The sequence below is a fragment of the Narcine bancroftii genome, chromosome 7 (genome assembly GCF_036971445.1).
Source record: "Narcine bancroftii isolate sNarBan1 chromosome 7, sNarBan1.hap1, whole genome shotgun sequence".
NCBI classification, from domain to species: Eukaryota; Metazoa; Chordata; class Chondrichthyes; order Torpediniformes; family Narcinidae; genus Narcine; species Narcine bancroftii.
The window spans coordinates 192189948-192217286 of NC_091475.1; the positions used below are offsets into that span (position 1 = coordinate 192189948).

The 27339-nt window shown below is 43.6% G+C and overlaps 1 protein-coding gene and 1 long non-coding RNA gene across 3 annotated transcripts in view; one reads left to right on the forward strand and one right to left on the reverse strand.

The window, feature by feature from the left end:
• Positions 1-1399: 1399 nt before the first annotated feature.
• Positions 1400-21011, reverse strand: LOC138739544 (uncharacterized). The gene is made up of 3 exons (XR_011342311.1): positions 20920-21011; positions 2367-2530; positions 1400-1535 (listed from the first exon to the last, which is right to left on the reverse strand). It is a non-coding gene; the product is annotated as an uncharacterized lncRNA (long non-coding RNA).
• Positions 5180-27339, forward strand: part of LOC138739543 (dicarboxylate carrier UCP2-like) — a 52546-nt gene continuing 30386 nt past the window's right edge. For both annotated transcript variants that reach the window (XM_069891831.1, XM_069891832.1), the window contains exon 1: positions 5180-5874. The gene's annotated coding sequence lies outside the window, so the exon portion shown is untranslated. The remainder of the gene's footprint in view (positions 5875-27339) is intronic.

Sequence of the window (27339 nt, forward strand, 5' to 3'; positions counted from 1 at the left end):
TTGGTAAATCTCTGCACTCTTTCCATCTTATTGATATCTTTTCTGTAGTTAGGTGACCAAAACTACACAAAATAACACAAAATTGGCCTCACTAATGTCTTATACAATTTTACTATAACACGCCAACTGCAATACTATCATTTATGAAGGCTAATATGCCAACATCTCTCTTTACAACCCTATCTACCTGTAATGCCACTTTCAGGGAATTATGTATCTGTATTCCCAGATCCCTCTGTCCTACTGCACTTCTCAGTGCCCTATCTTTCTTGGTTTGTCCTTCCAATATGCAACACCTCACACTTGTCTGGATTAAATTCCATTTGCCATTTTTCAGCCCATTTTTCCAGCTGGTCCACATCCCACTGCAAGCTTTGAAAACTTTCCTCATTGTCCACAATGCCTCCAATCAACGCCTTCATCTGCAAACATGCTGATCTAATTTATCCCATTATCATCCAGATCATTGATATAAATAACAAGCAATAGTCCCGGCATCAATCCCTGAGGCACACCACTAGTCACAGGCCTTCAGTCTGAGAAGCCATCATCCACCACCACTCCCTGGCTTCGTATAGCTAATGTTAAATCCAGTTTACTACCTCACCATGAATACTGAGCTTCTGAACCTTCCTGACTAACCTCCCATGTGGGACCTTGTCAAAATGATATAAATTTTGATACAAGACTGCCCAGGCACCACTAAATCAACATGTTTTCCCTTGCTGGATTTCATCTGATATTTGCCCCTTGACATTTCCTGAGATGTGTTTGTGTTTCCCACAACCACTCCTCCAAATTCATAAAACACATGTCAGTGGCAACGTCAGATCAATATACTGTCACAAATCAAAGAGAGTTGTATGCTTTATTTTTAAATCAGCCTTTGAGTAAGACAAAGCTGGTTATGTATTTCCAGGAATAAGAGTTGATTTGCGCAAAGCAGGGGAAATTATATCTGTAGATTCAATAGAAACTGACCACTGAGTGAATAAGAATGCCATTAGAAAAGCTGAAACAGAACATTGATGAGAACAACACAGGAACAGGCCCTCCAAGTCTGCACTGAACATGATGCCCAAGTTAAACTAAATCTCTTTTGCCTGAACTGATTTAGTAAAGGCAGAAAAGAAAAGCAGTAAGTTCAAAAAACACTTGGGAGCTCATACTAAAGATGTACTATCTGAAGGATTAACATCTAAAGGAGAGATTTTGGGGTCCGTGTCCATAGGACACTCAAAGCTACTGCACATGTTGATAGCGTTGTTAGGAAGGCATATTGTGCGTTGGCCGTCATTAACTGTGGGATCAAGTTCAAGAGCTTTGATGGACTGTTACAGCTATACAAGACCTTGGTTAGACCCCACTTGGAATACTGTTCTGGTCAACTCACCACAGGAAGGATGTGGATGCCATAGAGAGGGTGCAGATGAGATTTACAAGGATGTTGCCTGGATTGGAGATCGTGGCTTCTGAAGGAAAGGTTGAGTGAACTTGGTCTTTTTTGCCTTGGAGCGATGGAGCATGAAGGTGACCTGATAGATGTGTACAAGACAATGAGAGGCATTAATCTTGTGGATAGCCAGATGCTTTCTCCAGGGTTGAAATAGCTAACAGATTTGGGCAATATTTTATGGTACTTGGGAGTAAGTACAGGGGAGAGGCAAGAGCTGCCAGCAGTGGTGGTGGAGGCAGGTACAATAGGATCTTTTAAGATACTATTAGATAGATACATGGAACTGAAAAAAGGATTACACAGTAAGGAAATTCTAGGTGGTTGTGAGAACAGGTTATTAGGTCAGCCCAACACTGTGGGCAAAGGGCCTGTACTGTGCTGTAGATTTCTATGTTCCATGTTGAGGTCAATGACCTATTGTCAGAACAATTTAGTGCAGTGATCTCAACCCACGGACCATGGGTTTTTAAAAGATGGTCCCTGGCGAAGCTACAAAAACCAACAGTGTTACACACAGAAATGCTGCAGGAACTCAGCCAGTCTTGCAGCAACCAAAGATATATTACCAACATTTCAGGCCTGAGCTCAGATGTGTTTTTGTGTGTTTTTATTACAATCACAGCTTCTGTAGACATCTGTATGTCACATTGTGATATGTTAAACAAGTCATTGTGAATTTGATAACAAATAAAATTTCCCAGCAAACCAAAACAAAAACCACAACGGTGATATGGAAAGTGCCTTGAGTTTGTCAGACCTGCCTTGCCCCACTGGTGGTCCATGGTTTTGTTATTGGTGGTCCGTGGTAAGTAAAGGATTACTTGTGTATTTCATACGTGTGTAACTGCAGTAAGCAGGACATCCAGTGCATTTGTACATTGTACTTTTGTGTATGACTATAAACCCTTACCTGATCTCACTGCAGGTGGTCTGTGGATGAAAACACACCGAGAACTGCTGATCTAATAAAACGTCATTGACTTGAAACCTCAACTCCATCATTCTGCTCCTCTCTCTCCACAGATTCTGCTGGGCTTATTCAGCATTTCAAGTATCATTTTGAATAGGCATACCCTATAAAGGATATATTTAATATGCATTAAACAAGAGGAAAATAAAGAAAGCAAAAGAACAGTGCAGTGTTTCAGCACTTTTGTTAGACTCAAGGCATCCAAAAGCATTGCATGCTCCCACACCAAGAATCACCTGGGTATGGAAAAGTGCCAGGCAGTCAGGTTAACTGTTTGGACAGTTGGGAGCAAATGCCAGGTAAAAGTCATGCATCTTCCTTGATCTGAATCCTTTCTGCACCAGGAATATGGGGACTGATATAGAACCTGGTACTGAGGAGAAGCCCCACTGAAGAGGGAATGGAAAGCTCAAACATGTCTCACTAAAGGAAATGTGGGATACACACTCAACCACACTTTTGTACTTTCAGTTTAGAACATAAGAAGCAGAGAGAGAACCTCACTAATCAGTCTCAGTAATGTTGATCTTAGAATTATAGATTGCATGGCACAAAAATAGGCCTTTGTGTCCACCTTGTGCATACCTACTTGCCAATCTACGTTAATCCCATTTGTTTGTACTAGGCCCGTACCCTCTGTGACTTTCCCACAGAAATGCCTGTCCAAATGCCTTTGATGCACTGTAATTGAATCTGCTTCCTCACTTTGCTGCCATCTTATTTGGGTGGCACTGTTAGCGTCGAGGTTAGTGAACACTGTTACAGTGCCATTCAAATCTGGTGCTGCCTGTAAGAAGTTTGTACATTCTCCTGTGTCTGCATGGGCTTTCTCCTTATGCTTTGGTGTCCTCCCACCCTCCAAAAATTTACCGGGGGTTGTAGGTCAATTGGGTGTAATTGGGTGGCACAGGTTCATTGGCAAAAAAGGGCCTGTTACTGTGCTGTATGTCCAAATTTAAAATTCACCACCACCTGCGTAGAAAACCTGCCTATCAAATTTCCTTTGTATTTCTCCCCTCTTACTTTAAGTCTATTCCCTCCAGTTGTGGCCTTTTCCACTGGGTAAAAGTGTCTGACTGCGACATATTTGACCCTCATAATTGTGTAAACCTCAAAAAGGTCACTCCTCAGTGTCTGATGATCCAGTGAGAATAAACCCAGCCTATCTAATTTCTCATCCTTACAGCCTGCCATATCTGAGCATATCCTGGTGAATCTTTTCTACATCCTCTCTATTGATAACATATCATTCTTGTAGTGTGATATCCAGAACTGCACACAATACACCAAAGGTGCTCTAACCAATGTTTTGCACAACTGCAACATGATGCCCAAGTTTGTATACTCAATGTCTCTATTGCCAGAGTGAACTCCACTGTAAACTGGAGGAACAATACCTTATATTTTGCCTGGGCAGTCTACAATCCAGTGGTATGAACTTCAGTGAATATGTTTGCCTTCTCTTCTCCTGAACCCCTTTTACGCTTCCCTTCCCCCCTTTTTGCCCTTTTCCCATCCACCCTCACCCACCTGCCACTGATTCACATTCCCCTTTCTTCTTTGGTTCCATCTCCCTCTACCCCCACGGTGGTGCAGCTGTTACCACAATGCCTTTAGAGTGCCAGCGGTCGGGTTCGAATCCTGCACTGTCTGTAAGGAGTTGGTCCATTCTCTCATGTCTGCATGGGTATTCCCCAGAGGCTCTGATTTCCTCCCACCATTCAAAATATACTGGGAGTGTCGGTTAATTGGGTGCAAATTGGGCGGCACGGACTCTTGGGCAGAAATGGCCTGTTACCGTGCTGTATGTCTACAATTAAATTAATTTTAAAAAACCTTCCCTCTGATTCTTCCACTCTCTTCTCTACACCCCGCCCCCACATCCTCACCTCCTCCCCACCTCGGCTTGATCTGGCCTTTCTTTCCACCAAAGGGAAGAGGCGGCCTTTGTCACCTCATTGCCCACTCCAGCCCGTACGACTCAACTTCCTCCACCCGACCCCTTCATTTCTCTTGCCTCTCCCTTTGACTGGCACCTGCTCCTCTCCTTCACCCACCCTACACGCCCTGCCCACACCTCCCGCCTTGACCTCTTTACACTGGCTTCCAGTCTGCATTCCTCCAGTCTCGAGAAAGGGTTTTGGCCAGAAACGTCGACCATTCTTGATCTCGCAAAGATGCTGCCTGACCCCACTAAGTTCCTGCAGCAGATTTAAGGTCAACTCTCACTCAACAGGTGCTGGGCCAATATTCCCACCCAGGTTTCTTTTAATGGAATTTGAACAGAGAGGATGTAGAAAACTGTGAACAGTTTTCCTTTTGTAAATCATTTATTGTGACTATTTTGGGCTTAAAATGTGTACAAACTGTTCAAAGTTTGTTCCCCCCTTCCTTTCATGATGGCCACACACTGTACGTTCAATCTATTGACACCATTAGCACCTCTATGGCACCTTGTCACACCTCCCACCCCCCCGTTATTTGAGGGGCTTCCCCTCGGTCTCTCAGCCCCTCAATGCAGCTTTCCTTTGGTCTATTCATATCTAAATTCCCAGGCCATCTCTTCGCATTGGACACTGCGCCTTTTTTCGCGACGGTGACCTATTGGTGGAGAAAGTGGCCGGGGCGAGGACGTGACCCATCCAATGGCTGAAAGCGAAACCTCTTCCAGCCTCCCCCCAAACAGCTGATCTTTGTCAACGCTCCGTCCGGTCAACAGAAATCTAATACGAAAGGCAACGTGGACATGCATTAGATCATCAGGACTCCCCCCCACCCCCTAAACAGACTTTCCAAACAGGTAACGACGCTCGTGAAAGAAGTTGAGCCCCCAACACTCTCCCCATCAACAATCCATGTTGCAATTGCGGGCTGATACATTCTGGACGCATATTGAGTCTGTCCTTTGCTTCACTTGTTATCTGTTGCCGAAGCAGGAATCAACCTCAACCTGCATCATTAGCGATTAAAGAGAGTGTTTAAGAGCTTTGGTTCACCCTCCACGGACGTCAAATATATCTAGACGCCCTTTGCAGGTATGTGCGACCTCGAAGTTTCATAATCCCCATGAACCAATATTATTCGATACATATACAGTACATTCAAGATGAAGTTTGACGGGACCTTTAATTCTCCAACAAGAATGTCCTTCCACAGGACAGCAGGTCATTGAAAAGGAGAAATCTGGATCGTTCACTGCAGTCAACATTCCACCCCGCGCAACTCTCAGCTTTGGGGTTTGGCAAGGTTTTGGTTTCTGTCGGATCAGATGATCGCATTTTCTTGCGTTGGAGTGAGCCCGGACACCACTCTCTCCACCAATCAACAGATGCTTCCCCTGTATAAATAGTGATGGACAGAGTCGGATAGAAGCACCCTCTTGAGATTGTGTATTTGCTGCTTCATTGGTCCGGGGTTTTTCTTTCTCCCATCCCTGGAGAAACACCAGGTAAGAACATTGACTTGATGTTGGGTCTCTCTATGTTGGGTCAGCGCCTCGACCCTCCACAGATGCTGCCTGGTCAGCAAGTTCTTCCAGCAGTTGGAGGTTTTCTCTCTCTCGATCCCTTTCTATTTGGCAAGGCTGTATCAGCTGAATAGTTTTGCACCAATTTAACTCCGTCACGATCAGGAGATTCGGTGGCGATGTGTTGGAATGTGAAACAACGACATCCAGTCGGTTATGAAACAGGGAGTCGCAACAAGCAAAGGAGAGAGGAAGTAAAAAGAGAGAAAAAAAAACAAGAAAACGCTCCCCAGGCCGGTCAGCCCCAGGGAGTGATGTTTGCAGTTGAATAATGATCCTCGAAATTATTAAGAAGGGGCAGGGTGGACTCAGGGAACCAAAGGAATCCTTGAACAGAGTGGAGACCATTGAGGGGGTCCAAATGGGTGGTAGTGCCTGCAGAGAGAGAGGTGAGGCAAGCAGATGAATTGCAGCCAATCAAACTGAGGCTGTGGGATGTTAGACACTGGAAATATTTGGCTTCTGAAGAATCATCTATAGAGAGAGAACCCCCCCGCCCCCCAGCTCGTGTTATCTCTTTGTCAGAACCGGGTCAAAACGCACAGAAATGCTGGAGGAACTCAGTGACCATACCTAAGAGGTGAAAGTAAATCACCGGCGATTTGGGCCTGAGCTCCTCTTGGAAGTATAAGCAAAATCAGTCCGGTGTCTGAGTTACAACCTGTGAGGGGGAGGAGTCCAGACCCACACAAGAAGTGTTGACTGGGTATAAGAGGTGCTTCGGAATTGATTTTGGCTCTGTGAAAGGAGACAGAGGGAAAAGTTGGGGGGGGGGGGGTGGGTGGTAGAGAGAGAGAACTAGGGGAAAGGAGACAGGGACAAAGATTGGGGTGAGGGGAAATGCTTTAATGGAAATCCGAGAAGTTGTGTTAATGACATCTGGTTGGAGGGTGTCCAGATGGACTGGTTAGATCTGATACAAACTTAAAAGGCTGCTTATCTGAAATCATTTGCTTCATTGGATCTTGAAGTGTTCAATGAGCACATTGGCCAAGGAGGGGTTGTTGCAGGAATTTGTATTCAGCGTTTTTGGGGTCAAAATAGTGGTCAGAATGGATGTACCTAGAGGATTGAAGTGATTTGAATTTAGGGCTGGAAAAAAATTGTAGCTTTGGAAATCAATTCTCTAGTTTTCTTTAATCCAATGCTCATTCCTCTTCTTTCCCTCTGCGGCTCGTTCTGATCCCCACACATGGTTAAAATTATGAATCCTATGATTAACACTTCTGACTTGCAATGTGTTACTGGGATGGGCAGTGGTAGGTTAGTGAATACAGCCTGAGGTCCCCCACGGTACGATTGGAAATTTTGGTAATATATTATAATGTTTACAATTCTTAATGTGGCGTAAAGCTAGTTTCCTTTTGATTTGAATATTTTACTTTTCATTTTCAAAGACTCATATAGATTTAGATTTCTTTCAACATTTAAGTATAACATACAGAGTCTGTTCCTCCCCCCCCAAATCTCCCCCTCTCTCTATAGATGATCCCCGCATTCTCCCCCCCCCCCCCCCACTCCGCCTCCGAATAAAATTACGTAAGTGCAAAAACAAAAACACAAAGGTAAATGACCATTTTTGTGACAGATTATAGCTATGTTTTTGGGAAATAAATTGGGGTAGGTTTTTTAGTGTAGGTCACATACAAACACTTTAAAACAGATCTTATTTAAAATACTGGAGCTCTGCTCATGCTAGTCAGGCCGGCTCCAAGAGACGTTGCAAAAGCTTTGGAGAATGGCCAAGAGACTTCACTAATGGATTGTTGTTTACAAAAAGGCAACAGATGGAAGAGCTTGTCAGAGCCACAGGCTCTGGTATGGAACTCTGGTATGTCTGGTATGGAACTTGCTGTTCTAAGAGGGTCAAGCAGAGAGAATAAAACAGGCTTTTCTCTGGGGGAGAGAGAGAGAGAGTTCGGTTCTGCAGTTTTACAGTTCAGTAGCAGCTGGGATAGGAGTAGGATAGGCTGGTGGGATTGTCAAGGGGCCCCATTTGGAAGGGTTGTGGGTGCTTGGTTCAGCCTGGTTGGACCCCTTGTGGTTCATACAAAAGGAGAGGACTGGCTGCCTGGTGTTTCTCTTGGAATGGGAGAGGCGGAGGGGGGCTCTGAGCTGACCTGGAGGAGGGAGGTTGTCGTCTGGAGGACCCTGATGGGGCAGGTTTCTTCAGTGGGACACTGAAATGGCTGGTTTCAGGGAGTCAGATGTGGATGCCAGCGAGCGGCGGGTCTCTTTCTGAAAAACGATGGGAGCCTTCCTGAGAGGTGGCTATTTGCCTTTCAGGCACCAAGGCCTGGTGAACTTCATGAATGTTGAGTTCTGTGCACAGTATGGGAGTTTCCTGCAGTCAGTGGGCTCGGAGGAGTGGGTGGTGAGATTGGACTGTGGATTGGGGAACTTTTCTGAACTTGCGTGCATATTGCACGCATGTGAGCTTGGAGTTAGAAGGGAGTTAGGTTAGTTAAGATGGTGTTGATGGATTGAAGTGTGATTCTATTTTCATGTTGAAAGATGGTTGGGGGCAACTTTTGTTTGGGTGGCTATTTGTCTTGGTGAATGTCTGTTGCTGCTGGGTTTTGGGGTCCTCTGGGCTCGTAACATTTTGAAAAGCTAAAGGAAAAAAACTGAAACAAAACCTCAGGCACTTATAAATAAAAAGGGGGTCAGAGACAAAAAACAAGAGCACGTCGTCTGCGCCACATCCCACTTCTTTGATCTCAATAGTTTCCCTGCTGGGATGGATTACTTCATTTTCTTTATTCTGAAGAAATGAAATTATATCTGTGTGTTTATGTGTTTAAATAAGGTTGCCACACTCCAATGAATGTGTCATATTTCCTCCTTAAATTGTATGTGATTTTCTCCAGGGAAATACAACTCTGCATTTCCATATTCCGTCATGAAATATTTAGTTGGGATTTGGACTTTCACATCACCGCTATACCTTTCCTGGCTATTGCCAAGTCGACCATCACAGACTGAATTTAGTACTTGGACAGTTTAAAACTAGTTGCTAAGTCTCCACATAGACTCCAACCTCCCGCTGCCTTGGGTACCATATGGAGGGGGGTGGCCCATGGGCTATCGGAGTGCCATACAATACCGAGTTCCTCCATCTTTCAAAATTCTTCTCTAGCCAGGTTGAGTTTCTCGGGTGGAGACGCCACATCCTGGCGTGGAGGGGATGGTCCTCTATGATAATTTGGTGTCTCACCCTGTGTTCGGATTTCGCTGAGTTGAAATGGGGCATGGGGATGGAGGGGAATTCCGCTAAGACTCGAGTGAATTCGTTGTCAGCAGTACTCACCAAGTGTAGATGGGGGTTAGTAAGTTAGGTGCCCTTGAGCGAGAGTGTCTGAAATGTCCGGGCGTGTACCAGCCGACGCCCCTTAATGCCCATCAGTAGCGAGTTGGCTCTCAGGAACTCGGCACTCAGTAACGGTTGTTGTACGGCCGCCACCGTAAACTACCAGGTGAATTGTCAGTCCCCAAAGTGGAGAGGAATTGTACAGGTGCACAATGTCTGAATGTTGGAACTGTTTGTTGTTCAAGCCTCTCGACCCACCTTGCCATTGCGGGCTTCTAGGCTGGACGGGGGAAGGACGCTGTACTGTGCCCACCAAGAAATGTTGGCCTATCAGGGAGTCTTGGATGTGGAGAAGACTATGCAGTTGGCCAGTCAACACAGCCATCAATGATGGCCAGCCTTGGTGTTTCCCTGGAATGCACAGGGGGAGCAGCATTAACGGGCCTCGGTACCCCACCATTGATGATGGAAACAGTACTGCATCAATTTGGTGGTCGGTTGGTCGGATGGTTGATCAGTGGGCTTCCTGGCATGGTGTTGCTGATGAGGTGTCATCACCTGTCCAAGCCAAATGTAGGCGTCCCTCTTCGCCGCTCATAGCACGTCTGCTCGGGCAGCCATCCTCTTGGGGTCATCGAAGTCTTCCTCCGTGATGAGCAGCCAATCCAGAAAGATCTGCTGGAACAGCGGGCAAGAGGTGTGGCCATCGTTGAGAGTGAGCATGTTGCTCATGAGGGCAGAAGGGGCTCTGTCCCCAATCCATCAACGTGCAGCAGTCGGACCGCGCGCTCGTGCTTTGAGAGCCCGAAAGTGTGGGTTAATAGCTCCTTGATGGCAACGTACTTCCCTTGCTCCGGGGGCTGCTGGAGGAAGTCGATGATGCAGGCTTTGGTGTCTTGATCAAGGCCACTGACCATGTGGTAGTAGCACATGTCATCTATGAAGATCCAGCGAATGGCGAACTGCACCTCGGCCTGCTGGTACCACATCTGTGGTTGCGACATCCAGAAGTCTGGCAGTTTCAACACTACAGTGTTGATTGTAGGCTGTTCCTCCCTCGTCGTTTCGACCAGTCAGGATCACTACTGTATCGGGGCTGCTACAGTTATAACTCGGGTTATAGCTCAAGGTAGAAAGAAGATTCGCACACCAAGGGAGTGTAATCGACACTGACATTATTGGTCTGCAGCTCTGCCTTTTATAAGCAGCCGGTCGTATCACCACCGGGGTGTGGCTTGAGCGAGGCCAGCTGCTGATTGGTTGACCCAGATGCATGGGCCCGGATTGGACCCCCTATGTTCAGCTGGCTATGATTGGCCGATTCAACTGCTATTCCTGCAACCTAAGGGAGTTGGCATCTCATCCGGCATGCTGTCTGCCCGATTGTCATGTTCGACGACTGTTTGCTGTGTCAGCCCGTGGAATGGGCTGCGGGCTGCTACACCATGTCCATAATGTTTCCCAGAAGGTACAATTCCAGATCTTGTGGAAAATCCACCTTTGTAATGTTTTTCATTATGACCCCCAGGTCCCCCCAGAAGGATCTCACCTTTGTACACAGCCAGGTTGAATGGATAAAGGTTTCAATCTCCACACCACACTTAAAGCACATTTCTGTAATTTCTGATTTAGATTTATGTAATTTTTGTGGTGTGAGGTACAGTTGATGCAGGAAGTTGTATTGCACCAACCTATACCTGGCATTATTAACAGCTGTCTTGCTGTTCAAGCACAGATCTGACCAGTACCACTTGTGAATTGTTGTGCCCAAGTCCGTCTTCCATCTTTCCTTTGACCTGTGTAAGCCCAGCTTCGGGCTGTCACTAATATGAAACACATATTTTCTCCTGCTGCTTGAAGTTCAATTTGTGCCCAGGATTGGGGGGGTGGGGGGGTTCCCTCCCTCAAAGAGTGAGGCAATAAACCTCACCTGAGCCACCCAATAACATAACATCCCAGTTTGTAACCTCAAGTCAACTTTTCCATGGAGATTCCCCAGGTAAATGAAGGTGATGCTCAGGCTACAATATCTATTTCAATCATTTTCCCATTCCACTGAACATCTTAAAGAAGCCCTGGGTAAAGACTGAAATAGATATTGTAGCCTGAGCATCACCTTCATTTTAACACAGTTAACTCTGCCCACCAAAGTTATGGGTGGAGTTCTCTTTCTACAGAGATTGTCCTCAATCTTCGGGAGCAAAAAAGTTGCACAATTCCTTGTCTCCTTTTATCCCCAGATATTTAATGCCTTCTTGTGGGCATTTGAATAGACTTCCCTGTTGGTATTGTCAATAATTTCCCTTTGACATAAGCAAAATTCACTCTTGTCCAGATTTATCTTATAACCAGAGATCTTCCCATAATCTTCCAGTGTTGTCATCAGCTTGGCCAATGGCTGTCCAGAATCTGTCAAATATACCAACACACCATTAGCAAATAGATTGATTTTATGCTCCTCTTGGGCCACTTTGAACCCTTTTATGTGTGAATCCTGTTAAATGGCTTCAGCCAGTGGCTCAATGGCCAGTATGAAGAGCACTGGAGACAGTGGACAACCCTGCCTACTGGACCTACTCAATGATAACACTGGAGATATTTGCCCGTTTGTAATAATTTTAGCTTGGGATTTATAATAGTGTGTCTTAACCCAATTAATAAATGTTTGTCCCAATCCAAATTTCTCTAGTACCTTGTACAGAAAGTCCCACTCCAATCTATTGAAGGCTTTTTCCACATCCAGAGCTACGGCCACACCTGGATCCACCCCTGACTGTGCCAGTTGTACTATATTAAGCAATTTAGCTATATTGTCTGCTGATTGCCTCTTTTGTACAAATCCATCTTGGTCTGGATTCTTAATTTTGGCAAATATTCCGCTGCTATTGACCAATGCGTTTGCTATGATTTTATAATCTGCATTCATTAATAAAATGGGCCTATAGGAGGAGGGCTTCAATGGGTCCCTGTCTTTCTTCAGGATCACCACAGAGTTCCTTTTTGTTTTGCTTAGTCTGTTGAGAAAGACTCCAGGAGCGTATGCGTCTCAACCGTCTGATCCACCACCTTTATAAGAAGGGGCATTAAGAGATCTTTACATTCTTTATAAAATTAAGCGGTGATTTAGCAGTCTGCAAAAAGCTCAGGCTTCTCTAGAGAAGGGGGCACTTAGCCCCTCTCGATCCTCCTGATCCAAATTTGGTAGTTCCAATGTAAGTAAGAAATCATCTATTTTAGCACCAACTCTGATTCAAACAGCTCTTTATAGAACTTTCTAAATGTTTCATTTATTTCCATTAGTTCTGTTAATTTGTGCTTTCCCCCATTTGGATTGCATTGATTGTTCTTGAGACCTCTTCTGACCTCACCTGCCAAGATAGACTTTATAGGCCCTTTCCCCCAACTCGTAATACTGTTGTCTAGCTCTTAAGATCAACTTTTCTGTCTTATATGTTTGCATTATATTATATTTGAGCTTTTTATTCATTAATTTCTTATATTTTCTTCCAAACCTGATCCATCATAATCTTTTTTCCAATTAGGCTATGTCCTGTTCAAAGTTGCTAATCTCTTTCATATGTCTCTCCTTAATCACCCAATGGCCTGCTACCAGCGTTTTCCGTCATTCTTTTAATCTGGCCAATGGCCTCCATTATATCCCTAGTAGAGGGCATTAAGCCCTCTACCTCCTTTCTTTTCTGTTCTTCTCTGTTCAATGTCCTTCTCTTTCCCCTGTGTTCTTCCTTCTCTTCTACATCTTCCTCTTCCTCCTCATTCTCCGATGTTGAGTCTCCTGACCCTTCTTCCATCCCTCCGATCCTGATGCCTCTCTGGCCCTGCCACTCCTGCCAACCGCCAAGCCCGATGTCTCAAATTCCTGATGCTGCTCTGCATTGGCCTCTTCACTGTCCATGCCTGATGGCACTCCTACCACCTCTAGGGCTGCCCTCGCTCACTGTTCCTGGTGAGTTTCATCCCATTGGAGGTCAGGATGTTGTGATCCTGCCACCACCGCCACTATCATCGGACTCTGGGAAGGCCCGCATTTGGCCTCTCCTTCCTGACCACAAGGTGAGTCCTTCCCGTTCTTCATTTTCTCTATTCTCTCTAAAATTTATGTCTTTACCTTCTTTCCCATTCCCTTCTTGTGCTATTCTTATTCTTTCCTGATAATGTTTAGGGTGATTTCTTATTTTTCTGTTGTGATTGAGTAGATAGAAATGTTTCTGAGAGATTGGGAAAGGTTTGTAAGGGTAGGTCACATGCAAACACTTTAAAACAGATCTTATTTAAAGTGCTGGAGCTCTGATAATACTGGAGTCATCGTGGGTTCTCACACCTTTTTGCAAGAGCTTTGAAGAATCACTACACTGGTTCTTGTTTACCCAAAAGCAATAGATGAAAAAGAGTGCTGGCTCCTATTGTCTACAGGAGAGTTTTGCTGTTGTAAGAGGGTCATATGGTTTGGCAAGCAGAGAGAGTCAAACAGGCTTTGTCTTAGTATCAGAGAGAGATAGAGAAACAGAGATCAATGTTACAGCCAGCAGAAGTTGCTGAAACTGAAACAGGACAAACTGGCAAATTTTTGGAGGATAGCTTGGTTGAAGCCATTGCGGTTCATGCAAGAGGAGAGGACTGGCTGTCTAATGTTTCACTTGGAATAAGTGAAACAAAAAGGAACTCTGTGGTGACCTGAAAGAAAGAGGTTATCATCTGGAAAACCCTGATGAGGCAAGTTCCGTCAGCAAGACACTGAGGTGACTGATGGAAGTACATCAGTTGTGAATGTCCTGGAACAACACTTCGCTCTCTGAAAACCAACAAGAACCTTCCTGAGTGGTAACCATTTACCTTTCAAGCACCAAAGCCTGATAAACTTTATACATGTTAAATTCTGTGCACAGTATATGAATTGCCTACAACCAGTCAACTTGGAGGAATGAGAAGTGAGATTGGACTGTGAATCAAAGAACTTTTCTGAACTTACATACACATTACATACACGTGTGCTTAGAACTAGAAGGGGGTTAAGTTAGGTAAAGTAAGTTAATAGTGATAAGTTAAAGTGTAATTCTGTTTTCATGTTTAAAGATAATTAACAACAACTTTTGTTTACGTAACCATTTGTCTTGGTGAATTTCTATTCCTGCTGGGGTTTGGGGTCCTCTGGGCTCGTAACACAGTCTTTTATACTTTACTTTCTGGGGAGCTCGAGAGTCTTTCTACTATCCCTCTACCGCCACCTTGGATCTAAGGTTAGTTTCTTAATGGCATGATTTCCACAATCATTGTGTGTGCTTTAGCATAAAAAGACAAACTTTTGTAACTTCCCATTTAAAATTAGGCAGAAGGAAACCTTCCAACCCATGAGCTCCAGACCAGGTCCTAGCTAAGTGATCCTCCCCATCCTTATTTCCTTTTGTCAGTGCTGTTTGTTTTCTCTCGCACATGCCCATCAACTTCCTTTTGATTCTTTTTTCCTATTAGTTTACACTGAAGAGGGGATCACTGTGGTCATGTTGTCTGCCAGCATACAGTGAGGCTACTGGAGCACATGACAGAGACCCACACAATCATGGAGAGAGCATGCAATGTGCATACCAATAGCATCCAAGGTTAGGATTGAATTCAGGACTCTGTGACTGTGTGCCAGTAGCAAATGCATTGGCCTGCGCATGTTAGAGCAAGAACACGCAGTATCTGAGGGGAAGGTGGGCGAGTTCCAGGAACAATGAGCCCTCCGGGGGAATTGAGTGTGATGTCGATGTTGAAAATCAGATTTTAAATTGAACCCGTAAGTTGTATGTAACAGAGGGGTGATATTAACCGCTTATCGTGAATGTAAATAGCATGTTTAGCTGTAGTTCTGTGTCTAGTTTGTGTAGTTTTATCATGTTGTCATTTGAATAAACATTTGTGTACGTAAAATAGGAATGAGCAAATGCAAGAATGATTTGGATGTAGATGTAGGTAGCATTCAGTGTCAGTGAATTGTTCCTATAGGTCACCCTTGGGCAAGGTGTAGTACCTGTTTAGCCTCCCAATCAGGATCACATGAAGCCATGGATCGCAGGTGGTGAATATTTTTAGTAAGTGTGTTCTACAAATTGGAATTTATGGTTGTAAAACTAAAAACGCTGGGCAGATGAATCTGCTGATCAAGAGCCAGGGTTACCCTTCCAGTATGGACACCACGACTGAAGAAGGCAACAGGAAATCACTTTAGTATGTTTCCCTGTATAATCATGAACCCAACATAGACTACAGCCAAGGATGGAGCCTTCACCGAAGGAGAACAGGGGAGGCAAAAACTACAATTGAGAGTGTCAGAGATCGTGATGCATGGAGAGACGTGATTGCCCACGCTAAACAGCAAGGCCCCTGAACGATGATGTAGGTAGCATGATCAGTAAACTTGAATTAGGCCATTTAGCCCAATATGCTGCTCTGCGATTTGGATCAAGGTTGATGAATTCTTCATTTCAACCCCATTTTCCTGCCTTCTCCCCATAACCTTTGACACCCTTACTAATAATAATTAGTGTAGAGGTAAGCGTGATGCTATTACAGTACCAGCAACCTGGATTTGAATCTGGCACTGTCTGTAAGTAGCTTGTGTGTACTCCCCATGTCTACATGGGTTTTACCTGGGTGCTCCGGTCTCCTCGCACCCTCTAAAACACAAACAGGGTTGGAGGTTAAATTGGGTGTAATTGGGCTGCATGGGTTTAAATGGCTGAAATCAGCTTCTATTGTGTTGTAAATAACATTTAAATTAAAAAAAAAATCAGGAACCTATCAACCTCCACTTTAAATCAACTTGACTTCCAGTGGCAATGAATTCCACACATTCCTCACCTTGGCTGAAGACATTTCACTCATCTTTATTCTAAAAGGACATCATTTTATTCTGATGCTGTGCACTCTGGTTCTAGGCACTCCCACTACTGGAAACATCTTTTCCACCACCATTCTATTCAGCCTATAGCGACTTTCAATCCAATAAATAGTCACTTAAAGGCTAAGTGAGACACTTATTAGAGATGCATTTTCAATTACATTTAATACGTCCAGATGTATGTTAATCCTTTATTTTAACACAAAAACTTGAAATTATCTTCTTTAATGTTAAAATGAAATATCCATAAATAATATCTGTATAAAGATATTGATCATGGTGAACTAAAGTTGTGAGTGTTTCATTCACCCTATGTTGCCACCATGTTTTTAATATTCTACCTCAACTCCTAATTTGCACTCTGCCGCACCGCATGTGCTGCAACCGGCCCTTCAACACCTGAACACACTGTTCATGCTCCAGCTGGCACTCCAACACCCGAACGCACCACTCATGCTCCAGCTGGCACTCCAACACCCGAACGCACCACTCATGCTCCAGCCGGCACTCCAACACCCGAACGCACCACTCATGCTCCAGCCAGCACTCCCACACCCGAACCCACTGCTCCTGCTCCAGCCAGCACTTCCACACCCGAACCCACTGCTCCTGCTCCAGCCAGCACTCCAACACCCGAACGCACCACTCATGCTCCAGCTGGCACTCCAACACCCGAATGCACCACTCAAGCTCCAGCCAGCACTCCCACACCCGAACCCACTGCTCCTGCTCCAGCCAGCACTCCAACACCCGAACGCACCACTCATGCTCCAGCCGGCACTCCAACACCCGAACGCACCACTCATGCTCCAGCCGGCACTCCAACACCCGAACGCACCACTCATGCTCCAGCCGGCACTCCAACACCCGAACGCACCACTCATGCTCCAGCCGGCACTCCAACACCCGAACGCACCACTCATGCTCCAGCCGGCACTCCCACACCCGAACCCACTGCTCCTGCTCCAGCCAGCACTCCAACACCCGAACCCACTGCTCCTGCTCCAGCCAGCACTCCCACACCCGAACGCACCACTCATGCTCCAGCCAGCACTCCAACACCCGAACCCACTGCTCCTGCTCCAGCCGGCACTCCAACACCCGAATGCACTGCGCATGCTCCTGGAACCATGCACGTGGACAACAACAAAGATGGCCGCAGAAAGTAAAACTAACTCAGGATGCCTCCGACACTCGCGGGAACCAAACAGGATGCCAACATAACCGGGTAAGTAAAAGATTTACACATTTTGGTCCCTAATTATTATAATTCGATGTAACGTCTTAAATAATAATTACACAATGATACAAATAACATATAAAAATTTAAACTTTATACAAATCTTCTTTCTTCATAAGGCCAGAGGTTACCAACACATAGCCTTGGGAAAAAAAAGTGATCTTGACCACCACTCTGGGTCAATAAAGTCTGTAACCTGTGTCGTGTGCAAACTTCAAAATAAAGTTAGTTTACACATAAAAGTTCCATTTCTCCAGAATCTTTGAGTTAAAACGTCGATGAGTAAATCTTAAATCTTCCTCAAACGAAATAGACACAGCTTTCCCTTCGAGTTTAACATGAGGTACCTCTTCACGTTGTTTGGCTTTCCTCTTTTCTTCAACATTCTGCTTCTCATAGGAAGAATTTGAACTCAACACCAAATTTTGAACATTTATTTGATCCTCTTGATTTTAATGAACAAGTCTCTTTAACTTTCTCTGCAACAGATATGCGCATCTTTTTTTTCTTTTTCACAGTTGGTTATAAATCTTTGGCTTGGCTTCGCGGACGAAGATTTATGGAGGGGGTAAAAAGTCCACGTCAGCTGCAGGCTCGTTTGTGGCTGACAAGTCCGATGCGGGACAGGCAGACACGATTGCAGTTTATTTGTTATAAATAAACAAAATTCAAACCAACATTATTTCTTCATCTTGTTTGTCACATTGTGCAAGTGCAATTTCTCTTTCTTTCTACATTGTTAGTAACTGATTCTTCAAGTTACATTCTTGTTTATTTTCTGTAGTCAACTGTTTTGTTGACTATTAACCAATGACTTGTTTTCTTTCGAAAGATGAATCTCATCCTCTAACCTTTTACATTTTGATAATGTTGAATCTCTTTCCTCAATATTCATTTCTTCAGCAGTTATTCTTTACTTTCGCTTTCTGACTTTGAAAATTTTATTTGTAATTAAATCTTTATTCTTGCCAACCTTTCTCTGGATCTTTGAAAACTGAATAATCATTGAATTCATTCTCATCCTTTTGAAATCCAGTTTTGTTTTCAAGTACAACGTTAGAATTTTTCCGTTCGCTCTTTTGGTGATTACTTAATATTTCCAAGCCCTTTTTCAACATTTTGTTCTCTGAATGCAATTTCATCAAAGTTGTCAGTTACATGTTCCTTTATTCCATCAGTGCAATTTTCTGCGTTTGCCATTTTTGCAGCATGTTGCGAGATTTCCTCATTAACTCTGGCTGCTGTATTCTCTGAGCTACAAAAACCGCTTTCAAATTTGGTTTTAGTCCTCCCTCTGATTCAATTACACAGCAATAATCGCCGGCAGTATTTGCAACATCTTCTAATACTTCATTTTCATCCATATATCATGAAAATAATTCCTTCATTGTTGCTTTAGATGCCTTTGATTTATTTTCACATTGATCTGTTTTCCTTTCTACAGAAGTACATTTCTTATTTACAGTCTTTTGCACAACTCATCAACTTTTACCACCGAAATCCTTTTTACACTTGTCTTTAATTGTTCCTGAGCAATATATTATTTCCTTCTAAAGGTCCATTAACTGTCCATCCAAGCCCAGTTTTAACAGCATAAGGTCCATCTCCCCTATTTCATATTACATCTAGTGGCTCCAAAACCTTACATCTGAACCAATCAGCATCTCTACCTCAGAATTAACCAGATAGATAAACCTTCCACAGATAAAACAATTGATGAACATTGCCATTAGGTGGAATATTTCCTTCATGAACAGGCAGTCTTCTGAGTCTATAAATTTGGAAGATCACAAATTTTTTTGTTATACAACCCAGCAACCTCCAAGCCTGAAACAATCCTGGTTTCAACGACCTTTTTTTGTCCCATGGTGTTCAACGTAATCTTCGACTTTCTTCTTTGAAGATTAAATTTATTCATCAGTCCCACTGGGCAAAAAGATGCAGTACTCCCTGGGTGAAGAAATGCATAAGTCCATATTACTACATTTCCATTCTTGCTTTTGACTTGTACAGGCACTATTGAGAGTTTACAGTTATCCTTACTGGTCCCATTAAGACCACTTGTGTGAACTGAGGCTATAACACTGTTTTCTGCTGCTTCCTTTGTTTCTGTTTGGTCTTTTTCCAATTCCTTGTTCCTTTGATGCAGTATTTTAGGATGTTTAAAATTGCATTTGATACAATGAAGTCACTTCTTGGAGTTTTCACTGATGTGCCTTGACACAGACAGCAGAACATATTCAATTTTTCTTAAAAAAAGCAATTTTTTCTCTTTGTGTTCCTTCTTTTCCAACCGTAAACACATTTCCAAAGCAGGTCCACCTTTACAAAACAAACAAACTCTTCTCAGTAGGGAAACTCTCCTTGTCCTTAATTATTTTATCTTTTTCTTTATTTATAATCGACATAGTAGTAACAAAAATACTCCTTTTCAGTTTTGGACTAGCCTGTGAGTTAAACCTCCTTACATCTTTGTTCCCCATTGAACTGCCTCTGGTATTTCCTTATATTGGGTGTCTTTCTAGAACTGCTGTTCTAGAAAATCCACCAAATCCTTTAAGGTAGCTCTTTGATCGAATTTTTTTCTGGAAATCACAAGCCAAATGTCTTCATCCATCCCTCATTCCCTCATGCAGTAGGGTAATTTATCTAAGATAATTTGATATTACTAAGCATATCGAGCTCATTAATGTCTTCCATAGCATTACAACACCCTCTTAAAAAGAGAGTGTATTCTTGGAAAGCCTTTGCATCATTCAGTTTTATTGATGTCCATTTAAGGGTTTTATCCATATAAGCTAAAGCAATTCGATGTTTGTTGCCAAAATTCTCCTCTAGTAAATACTTAGCACTGTCGAATCCTCTATCTGAGAACATATGTTGGCAACTCTTTACAAGTTCCTTTGGCACTCCTTCTGTAAACATTTCCAAATAATAAAGATGATCTTCAGGGTCTTGATGCTTGTTTTCAATATTGCATCAAAAAGATCTCGTGAACGCTTGGTACTGAAGTGGGTCTCCATCAAAACCTTGAATCTCCTTCTTGGGCAAAGATGGTAGCTAGATTAATGATGCAGCTATTTCATTGTCTCTTCTCATGGCTGATAGTGTTCATGGCTGATAGTTCACCGCCTCTTGTAGCAGGTAATGTATCTGGAGTAGGTTCACCATCTTTCAGATGCTTTACTTGAATGCCAAAGAAGCTGCAGGATTTGATTGAACCCAAGCCGCAGCTCTGTCAGCATATGTTATCACTGGTACATGTGGCTTGGTTACACCGCACTCTGGAAGGATTTGTTTTTGTATATGCATGGCTTGTACCTGTGGTACTAAGATATCTGTCTTAATAATTGGTTTAGTTTCCTGTGGCTCTTTCTTTAAATATGATTCCATACCGTCATTCACTTTAGGTAATCTACTTTGAATACCAGATACCTCTGAACCTTCTAGTGCATTTGAGAAGGAATCAATAACAGCTCTTCTTTTTCTAAATTCTGTTTGCTCCTTTTGCTTCCTTACCTGCTCCTGATTCAGCTACCGCTCCCTTCAAATCTGCTCCACCTGCACTTCCTCTATTTCTTCTAAGACATACTTATCCGTAAGCCATTCATGTTCTGCATCAATAGTGGCCTTTTCAGCTCTACATTTTAAACACGTTGACGTTGTACTAGAAACTCTGGAGTTTGAACCAGAACCACTTTGTTTACTCAACATTTGACTCACTGTCACCTGCTTGTATTTCTTCCTGCAGGTCAAATGTTCATTTAATACTTGACTCTTTCTCCAATTCAAATTGTACAACTGTTGCATCTTCTTCACCATTTGGTGACACATCTTCAGCACCTTTTGGCTTTTGCAATGATTTTACAATGTCTTCATTCCCATCAATCGAAGCCTTGGCTTCTTTCCTTGTCAAATTCAGTCTTGCAATGATAACACTTTTAATTCCATTTGTATCTAGTTTCCGTTGTCTCAGTTCTTCTCTAAGATCCGCAACTTTCATGTCTTCGATACGTTGCTTCTTAAACAGGAAATTCGCAGCTGCTGCGACCATCTTCACTCATCTTGTTCCACCGTCTTTCAAGCACACACAACACAAGCCAAATCAACAGTCCCCAATGGACTTGTGGCAGCAAAATCCAAACTGTGTTCAAACCTTCCACAAATACACAGAAGTCCACAGACTTAAACCTACTACTTCTAATGGCTGTAACATGCTGCTATTAACAAGTGCAGCATCCATAAATAATATCACTGATTTTCAAGAAAAGGCTTCACCAATGTGATTATAAGACGCTTTGCTATTGCTTAGAAACTTTAAATCCATCTCTGGCTGGTACTCATAGCGCATAGATGTGGATTACAAACTTCCCCCAACTCGAGGCATTTCCAAGAACGCCGACGTATAACTTGCAATATCAATCCAAAGCACAGAGAGTTTCTTCTAACCTTCAATTTTCTGTTCCAAACATGATTAAATATAGCGACTTTGATCCAATAAATAGTCATTTGAAAGATAAGTGAGACACTTATCAATGACCCATTTTCAATGAATTTCAGTACCAGGTGTTTTTTAATCCATTATTTTAACACATAAACTTGAAATAATCTTCTTTAATGTTGAAATGAAATATCCATAAATAACATTTGTATAAACCTCCTGTATCATTTAAGATTACAGTCAACTAAAATTGTGAGCATTTCACTCACCCTTCTCTAGTTGCCACCATGTTTTTAATATTCTATCTAAACTCCTGATTCACACCCTGCCCCACCGCATGTGCTGCAACCAGCACTTCAACACCCAAACACACTGTTCATGCTCCAGCCGGCACTTCAACACCCAAACACACTGTTCATGCTCCAGCCGACACTCCAACACCCGAACGCACTGCGCAAGCTCCAGTCGGCACTCCAACACCCGAACACACTGCGCAAGCTCCAGCCGACACTCTAACACCCGAACGCACTGCGCAAGCTCCAGCCGGCACTCCAACTCCCGAACGCACTGCGCATGCTCCAGCCGGCACTCTAACACCTGAACGCACCACACATGCTCCAGCTGGCACTCCAATGCCCGAATGTGCTGCCCAATTACACCTACAACCCCTGTACATTTTTGAACATTGGGAGGAAACCCATGCAGACATGGGGAGAACGTACAAACTCCTTACAAACAGCGTGGGATTTGAACCCTGGTCCCAATCACTGGCTCTGTAACAGCGTTGTGCTAGCCGCTATGCTGATTGTGATGCCCCATGAAATTCCCCCACCCCCTTGCCTTTCCTCCATCTTTCTTAACTCCAGTGAATGCAGGCCCAGAGTCATCAAACCCTTTCATACCTGGGATCATTCTTGTAAACCTCCTTTGGACCTTCTTCAATACCACCACATCCTTCCTTAGATATGCAACCAAAACCACTTACAAGGCTGCAAATGTGGTCTAACCAACACTTAATAAGGCCTCGGTGTCACATCTTTGCATTTGCCTTCCTTCCTACCGCCTCAACCCGCAAGTTAACATTTGGGGAATCCTGCACTAGGAGTCCCAAATCCCTTTGCTACTCCACTTTCTGAATTTTCTCTCCATTTAGAAAAAGCCTTCCCCTTTATTCCTTTGACCAAAGTACATGAACATGCACTTTCCTATGCTGGATTCCTTCTGCCACTTCTTTGCCCATTCTCCCAAGTTGTCCCTCTGTACTCTCCCTGTTTCCTCACCATGTCCCTCCACCCACCTATTTTTGTATCTCTGCATACTTGGCTGCAACGCTGTCACTTCCATCATCCAAATCAGCCATTCTCAATGAGAACCACAGCACATTTAAGTGGGGGGGGGGGGGGGGGGATGGGGGATGCGCGGACTGAAAGAATAAAATCTTTTTATATTTTTTATGTAGTCAGTAGGAGAGAGGTACCAAAGAAATCAATGAAAACTTGACTGCTTCACATAGAAGGGGGCCCATAAACCTGAAGCAGAGTCAAAAGGGGGCCATGGCCAAAAAAAAGGGTTGAGAACTGCTACTCTAAATCATTAACCTACAGTATAAATCCAGATAAACAACTTCCACTGATTCTCTTTGTTGTTAATTCCTCAAAGGATTCCAGCAGATTTGTCAAGGAAGCTCACTCCAAAAGAAAACTTGGCTGACTTCATCCTATTTTGTGTTTTCAAGACCTGGAAGATCATCCTTAAAATACAAGTGTTGCCTCTGTAGTGAAGTTCGTGAAATCAGAGGGGGAATACATTTCTGGAGAAAATTGTCAAATGATTACATTTATAATTTGATATATGTATGCATGCTACAGCCACAAACGAGCCTGCAGCTGACGTGGACTTTTTTACCCCCTCCATAAATCTTCGTCCGCGAAGCCAAGCCAAAGAAGAAAAGAAAAGACATTACTAATCAAGAGGGCTCCAAAACCCAGCAGCAATAGAAATTCACCAAGACAATGGCTACTTAAACAAAAATTATTTTAATTTTCTTCATACATAATAATATCAATATTTAACTTATTACTATTAACTTAACCTCTGCACGTGTATGTAATGTGTATGTGTTGAGGAAAGTTCTTTGTTTCACTGCCCAATCATTCACTTTTCACTTCTCCAAGTTCATTGGCTATTTTCCACACTGTGCACAGAATTTAACATTTATAATCTTCACCAGGCACTGGTGCTTAAATTTAAATTGTTACCGCCCAGGAAGGTTTCAGAGAGATATTCATTGCTCGTTGGACGCACACAAACTGATCCCCTTCAATCAGCCACTTCAGTGTCTTACCGAAGAAACTTGCCTTCTCGTGGGTTTTTTCTAAAAGATAACCTCTCCTTCCAGGTTACCACAAAGAGTTTTTCTTTTTCCGGAGAAACACATTAACCAGCCACAGCCTCTTGTAATTGACTACAACCATTTAGAATAGGCTGAATTCGGAACTCAAAACCTGTCTTCAAATGGAGTCTTTACCAAGTCTCCCAATTTGCATCCTTCACCTCAAAACTGCTGAGGATGAAGTGAAAGGCGAAAGTCTGCAGATGCTGGGTATCTGCAAAGAATTATCTCTATCTGCAAAACCACATGATCCCTCCTAGAACAGCAGACATCAACCAGAAATTTGGATCGCTGACACCAGTTTAGCAATAAAAGCTTAATCCGTTTCTGAGCCTGGACATCTGTTCAAACATGTTGTTCCTTTAAAGAAAATAATCCATTTCAATTCTACATCAGTCAAATTCACACCTACTTGTGAAGTCTTCACAGGCACTCTTCACGGTTTCTGTAACGTCAATGGCAAGCATGGAGTCTACACTTGCATCTTAAATGAGATGTCTCTTTTGAAATATTAATGTCTCCTTTAGAATGTAAACCAGTGGTTTCCAAACTGCCTCCTAAACTCACATTCCACTTTAAGTAATCCCTATGTCATAAATGCTCTGTGATTAGTAAGGGATTACTTAAAGTATATGTGAGTGGAAAGAAAAAGTATGAAAACCACTGTTTTAATTGTACCTAATTGACTTGTTATGTGCACAGTTTCATAACTCCAAAGGAAATGGGCCAATGACAATTTTTCTCAAGAAAATTATTCCCGTAACAATTGGGACAAGAGCAGTGATTCTCAACATTCCCTTCCCAATCACAGAGCATTTATGGCATAAGGATTGCTCAAGGTGGAATGTGAGTGGAAAGAAAACATTTGGAAAATCTCTGATGTAAACCAATACTTAATCCCACACAATCTAACCTTACCTTTAAGAGATATTTTATTGCATAATTGTATTAAGTTATTCCATCACAATGGGAAAAGAAACTATACCTTGAAGAAGGGTTCAGGCCAGAAACATTGGTCACATATCTTTATCTCCTATGGACACTGTGAGACCTGCAGCATTTCTGTGTTTTTACTACAAACCCAGCATCTGCAGACTTTCGCCTTTCACTTCATCCTCAGTAATGGACTCTAGAATTTTGCCTATCACTGAAGTTAGGCGAACCAGCCCAGTTTCCTGCTTTTTGCCTCTCTCCCTTCTTAGAGTGGAGTGACATTTGCAATTTTCCAGTCCTCTGGAATCATTCCCGGGTCTAGTAATTCTTGAATGATCACTACTGGGATGCAGTCCATCTGGTCCAGGTGACATATCAGTCCCTTCAGCTTCCCAAGCACCTTCTCCTTAGTATTAGTGACTACACTCTCATCTTCCCCCTAACACTCTCAAATTTCTTGCATGTAGCAAATGTTTTCCACAGTGAAGACTGACGCAAAATACTTCTTCAGTTCACCTGCCGTTTCTTTGTTCCCATTACTACTTCACCAGCGTCATTTTCAAGTGGCCTGTTGTCCACCCTTGCCTCTCCTTTTCCCCTTAATCCCTTTTTAGTTGCCTTCTGTTGGAAGATGGTGGCGCTGCTGGAGCCGCTGTAGAGCTGTAGCGGCAGTGCTGCCGCTGCTGTGTACCCGCGGGGAGCGAGGGAGCGGAGATGCAGCTGAGACTGGTGTTGGCTCTGCTCGGGCTTTGAAAGGCCCATTGAGGGAGCCAGCAGTTTTATTTGAAATCCCGCGACCGTGGATCTGCGCCCAAGATGGCAGCGCCTATTAATCGGCAGCAGCCACGAGGGGCTGCAGACTCCGGGAAAGCAGAGGACTGGAGCAGGGCACTAGAGGACGGGAAGACCCAAATTCCCATCTGAGAAAGAGAAGCAGAGGAGATGACCCGCGGGGACGGTGACCATGATGGGGGACCAGTGATGGGGCCCTGCAACGGAGGGCAGTGGGCTGCTGGTGACTCGAGGCGAGGAACCCATGGCCTGCTGGAGACTGCTGTTGGGGGAGAAGTCAGGCTACAGACTGCTGGAGACTGGCTCAAACTGGCAGGAGGAATACCAGATATCAGAACCGGGATGCAAGGAGGTGCTGAGGGCAATGAAGGGTTCCTGACTGGAGGTTTGGATCTGGAGCTCAGGTTGCCAATGGCTTGGATTGGATTCTGTTTGGTTGTGGGGGCTGCAGAAGTGCTGGAGGCAAATCTACGGACACTCAGCGACTCTGGGGAGACTCTCTTTTGCTTCTCTCTCTGACTGTAAGAGGTGCCAGGTAATTCCTCCCAGTGGTGTATCTGTCTACCTTACAGCAGGCAGAAAGAAATTTCATGTAATAAGATACTGCTTTATTACTATGACAGTAAATTGATTCTTGAATCTTGGTGTTTTTTTAAAAAGCTATCAAATACTTTGACTTCCCGCTTATTTCTGCCACGCTGCATTCCCTCCCTTTTGCTGTTATGCTGCTTTTGACTTCCCTTGTCGGTCACTGTTGCCTCACCCTCCCTTTAGAAACTTCTTTAGGATGAAATCATCCTGCGTCTTCAGAATTACTCCCAGAAACCCCTGACCATTGCTGGTCCACCGTCTTCCCTGCTCAGGTCCCCTTCCAATTAACATTGGCAAGCTCCTCTCTCATGCCACTGTGGTTACTTTTACTCAATTGTAACACTTACACATCAGACTTTAGCTTCTTCCTCTTAAACTCCAGAGTGAGTTCTCGCATATTATGATCACTGCCTCTAAGGATTCCTTTACTTTAAGCTCCTTAATATCCGATTCACTGTATAGCACTAAATCCAGAATTTCCCTTTCCCTAGTGGGCTTGACTACATGCTGCTCTAAAGGCATCTCATAGGGATTCCACTAATTCTTTCTCTTGGAATCCAGTGGCAACCTGATTTTTCTAGTCTACCTGCATATCAGAATCCCTCATCACCACTATAACATCCCCTTGTAATTTTTACCCTGAATCCTGGCTGCCATTTGAAGGCCACTATGTAACTCCTAACAGCTTTTTGACCCTTGCAGTTTCTCAACTCTACCCACAAGGATTCCGATGCTATTTGCCTTCAAGCTGAGTCACCCATGGTCCCACCCCCCCCACCTTTCCTCTCTA